The sequence below is a fragment of the Arachis ipaensis genome, chromosome B6 (assembly GCF_059453495.1).
Source record: "Arachis ipaensis isolate K30076 ecotype BB chromosome B6, ASM5945349v1, whole genome shotgun sequence".
NCBI classification, from domain to species: Eukaryota; Viridiplantae; Streptophyta; class Magnoliopsida; order Fabales; family Fabaceae; genus Arachis; species Arachis ipaensis.
In genome coordinates, this window is record NC_142441.1 from 90,277,786 (window position 1) to 90,282,743 (window position 4,958).

The following is a 4,958-nucleotide window of genomic DNA, read 5'->3' on the forward strand; positions in this document are numbered from 1 at the left end:
GGATATTCCGAAGGAACTAAGCGTCTCTATACGCTTATCTGAAATTCTCACCAATGAATTACATATGTATCTCTATCTTTATTTTACATTTTATTTATCTTTTAATTATTAAAACTCTATAACCATTTGAATCCGCCTGACTGAGATTTATAAGGTGACCATAGCTTGCTTCAGGCCGACAATCTCCGCGGGATCGACCCTTACTCACGTAAGGTTTATTACTTGGATGACCCAGTGCACTTGATGGTTAGTTGTGCAAAGTTGTGACAAAGAACTAAAATTATGAACGTGCGTATTAAGTTTTTCGCACCGTTACCAAGGAATGAACGATCACGATTTCGTGCACCAAGTTTTTGGCACCGTTGCCGAGGATTGTTTGAGTTTGGACAACTGACGGTTCATCTTGTTGCTCAGATTAGGTAATTTTATTTTAATTTTAAGTTTTTGTTTTTATTCTTTTTATTTTCAAAAAATTTTCAAAAGAAAAAAATAAAAATATATATAAAAATTAAATTATTCTATGTTCTTCAGAATTTTTAAGAATGAATTCTAGAGTTTCAAGATAACATGTTGAAGCTTGGCTGGCTGTAAAGCCGTGTCTAAATTCTTTTCGACTGAGGCTTCCTCTTCACATGGTTGAACTATGTATGCTGAAGCTTGGCTGGCCATTGGCCATGTCTAGTGTTTTGGACCGGAGCTTTCATTGAAAGCTTGGCTGGCTAGTAAGCCATGTCTAATTCCTGGACTGGAGCTTTAGACTAACATTGCATGATTCCTGGAATTCTCATTAGAAATTTTGAAATCCTTATTTTCTTTTTCAAAATAATTTTCAAAAAATACAAAAAAAAAAATTTACAAAATCATAAAAAACCAAAAATAATTTGACGTTTCTTGTTTGAGTCTTGTGTCAATTCTTAAGTTTGGTGTCAATTGCATGTTTTTATAATTTTCTTTAATTTTTGAAAATTCATCATATGTTCTTCATGATCTTCAAGTTGTTCTTGATGATCTCCTTTGTTTGATCTTTGCATTTTTATGTTTTGTGTCTTTTCTTGTTTTTCATATACATTTTCAATTTCTTAGTGTCTAAAGTTTGAAAATTTCTAAGTTTGGTGTCTTGCATGTCTTTCTTTTCTAAAAAAAAAATTAAAAAAATAAGTTCTTGGTGTTCATCTTGACATTCATAGTGTTCTTGGTGTTCATCTTGACATTCAAAGTGTTCTTGCATGCATCATGTGTTTTGATCTTGAATTCTCATGTTTTGAGTCTTTCCGTTGTTTTTCTCTTTCATCATTAAAAATTCAAAAATCAAAAAAATATCTTTCCCTTTTTCTTCTCATAAAATTTGAATATTTGAGTTGACTTTTTCAAAAAAATTTTAAAATCTAGTTGTTTCTTATGAGTCAAATCAAATTTTCAATTTAAAAATTCTATCCTTTTCAAATCTTTTTCATTTTTTCTTTCATACTTTCGAAATTCTCAAAATTTATTTTCAAAATCTTTTTCTTATTTCTATTTTATATTTTTGAAATTAATGCTAACAATTAATGTGATTGATTCAAAAAATTTTAAGTTTGTTACTTGCCTAGTAAGAAAGGTTCAATCTTTAAAGTTTAAAATCATGTCTTTTTGGTTTCTTGTTAGTCAAGTGATCAACTTTAATTTTCAAAATCAAATCTTTTTAATTTTCTTTTCAAATCTTTTTCAAATTAAATTTTCAATCATATCTTTCAATCATATCTTTTTCAAAACTTAATTTCAAAATCTTTTCTAACTTCTTATCTTTTCAAAATTTGATTTTCAAATATTTTTCAATTAACCACTTAACTTTTTGTTTCATTTTAAAAGTTTACTATTTCAATCATATCTTTTTCAAAACCGCCTAACTACTTTTCTCTCTCTTATTTTCGAAAATTACTAACCCCTTTTTCAAAATTTGTTTTAATTAACTAATTGTCTTAAATTTTAATTTAATTTTATTTCCCATCTTAAATTTGGAATTCTAATTAATAGTCAACATAAAAACAAAAAAATATATTTTTTTCATTTTATTTTTAATTTTCAAATTTTCCCCTCTCTCATCTCCTTCTATTTATTTATCTACTAACACTTCTCTTCTACTCAAAAATTTGAACCAACTCTTCTCTTCTATGTTCGAATTCATATCTTTTCTTTTTTCCATCCTTCTCTTCTTATACTCATATAAGGAATCTCTATACTGTGACATAGATGATTCCATATTTTCTTTTCTGTTCGATTCTTTTTCATATGAGCAGGAACAAGGATAAGAACATTCTTGTTGAAGCTAATCCTGAACCTGAAAGGACTCTGAAGAGGAAGCTACGGGAAGCTAAAGCACAACTCTCTGGAGAAAATCTGACAGAAATTTTCGAAAAAGAAGTAGACATGGCCGAAAATAATAATAATGGTGGAGATGCAAGGAAAATGCTTGGTGACTTTACTGCACCAAATTTCAACTTACATGGAAGAAGCATCTCAATCCCTACCATTGGAGCAAACAATTTTGAGCTAAAGCCTCAATTAGTTTCTCTGATGCAACAGAATTGCAAGTTTCATTGACTTCCATTAGAAGATCCTTTTCAGTTCTTAACTGAATTCTTGCAAATCTGTGATACTGTTAAGACCAATGGGGTTGATCCCGAGGTCTACAGGCTTATGCTTTTCTCATTTGTTGTAAGAGACAGAGCTAGAATATGGTTGGACTCCCAACCTAAAGATAGCCTGAACTCTTGGGATAAGTTGGTCACGGCTTTCTTAGCCAAGTTCTTTCCTCCTCAAAAGCTTAGCAAACTTAGAGTGGATGTTCAAACCTTCAAACAGAAAGAAGGTGAATCCCTCTATAAAGCTTGGGAGAGATACAAGCAACTGACCAAAAAGTGTCCTTCTGACATGCTTTCAGAATGGACCATCCTGGATATATTCTAAGATGGTCTGTCTGAATTAGCTAAGATGTCATTGGACCATTCTGCAGGTGGATCCATTCACCTAAAGAAAACGCTTACAGAAGCTCAAGAACTCATTGACATGGCTACAAATAACCAGTTCATGTACACTTCTGAAAGGAATCCTCTGAGTAATGGGACGCCTCAGAGGAAGGGAGTTCTTAAAATTGATACTCTGAATGCCATATTGGCTCAAAAAAAAATATTGACTCAGCAAGTCAATATGATTTCTCAGAGTCTGAATGGATTGCAAGCTACATCCAACAATACTAAAGAGGCATCTTCTGAAGAAGAAGCATATGATCCTGAGAACCCCGCAATAGCAGAGGTGAATTACATGGGTGAATCCTATGGAAACACCTATAATCTCTCATGGAGAAATCATCCAAATTTCTCATGGAAGGATCAACAAAAGCCTCAACAAGGCTTTAATAATGGTGGAAGAAATAGGTTTAGCAATAGCAAGCCTTTTCCATCATCTACTCAGCAACAAACAGAGAATTATGAACAGAGTCTATCTAGCTTAGCAAATATAGTCTCTGATCTATCTAAGGCCACTCTAAGTTTCATGAATAAAACTAGGTCCTCCATTAGAAATTTGGAGGCACAAGTGGGCCAGTTGAGTAAAAGAGTCACTGAAACTCCTCCTAGTACTCTCCCAAGCAATATAGAAGAGAATCCAAAAAGAAAGTGCAAGGCCATTACCTTACTTGGTGTGGCCAAACCCAGAGAGGAGGAGAAGGACGTGAATCCTAGTGAGGAAGACCTCCTGGGATGTTCACTGACCAATAAGGAGTTTCCCTTTGAGGAACCAAAGGAATCTGAGGCTCATCTAAAGACCATAGAGATTCCATTGAACTTCCTTTTACCATTCATGAGCTCTGATGACTATTCATCTTTTGAAGAGGATGAAGATGTCACTGAAGAGCAAGTTGCTAAGTATCTAAGAGCAATCATGAAGTTGAATGCCAGTTTATTTGGTACTGAGACTTGGGAGGATGAACCCCCCTTGTTCACCAATGAACTAAGTGTATTGATAAGGCAGACATTGCCTCAGAAGAAACCCGATCCCGGAAAGTTCTTCATACCCTGTACCATAGGCACCATGACCTTTGAGAAGGCTCTGTGTGACCTTGGGTCAGGGATAAACCTCATGCCACTCTCTGTAATGGAGAAACTGGGAATCTTTGAGGTACAAGCTGCAAGAATCTCACTAGAGATGCCAGACAAATCAATGAAACAGGCTTATGGATTAGTAGAGGACTTATTAGTAAAGGTTGAAGACCTTTACATCCCTGCTGATTTTATAATCCTAGACACTGGGAAGGATGAGGATGAATCCATCATCCTTGAAAGACCCTTCCTAGCTACAGCAAAAGCTGTGATTGATGTGGACAGAGGAGAGTTGGTCCTTCAACTAAATGAGGACAACCTTGTGTTTAAAACTCAAGGATCTCCTTCTGTAACCATGGAGAGGAAGCATGAAAAGCTTCTCTCACTGCATAGTCAACCAAAGCCCCCACAGTCAAACTCTAAGTTTGGTGTTGAACCCCCACATTCAAACTCTAAGTTTGGTGTTGGGAGGTCCCAACAATGCTCTGATTTACTGTGAGGCTCCATGAGAGCTCACTGTCAAGCTATTGACATTAAAGAAGCGCTTGTTGGGAGGCAACCCAGTGTTATTTAATTATATCTATTTATTTTCTATTGTTATTTTATGTTTTTTTTAGGTTGATGATCATGTGGAGTCACAAAAACTACTAAAAATCAAAAACAGAATAAAAAAGAGCATTAAAAATAGCTCACCCTGGAGGAAGAGCTTACTGGCATTTAAACGCCAATAAGAAGCATCAAACTGGCGTTTAACGCCAGAAATAAGCATCAAGCTGGCGTTAAACGCCAGAAAGAAGCACCAGACTGGCGTTTAACGCCAGAACAGAGCATGGAATTGGCGTTAAACGCTAGAAACAAGCAGCAAGCTGGCGTTTAACGCCA

At 34.8% G+C, this 4,958-nt stretch overlaps 1 non-coding gene across 1 annotated transcript; it reads right to left on the reverse strand.

Moving 5' to 3' along the window:
- Positions 1-2,808: 2,808 nt before the first annotated feature.
- On the reverse strand, positions 2,809-2,916 carry LOC148561716 (small nucleolar RNA R71). The gene has a single exon (XR_015888029.1). It is a non-coding gene; the product is annotated as a small nucleolar RNA R71 (small nucleolar RNA).
- Between the last annotated feature and the right edge of the window lie 2,042 nt (positions 2,917-4,958).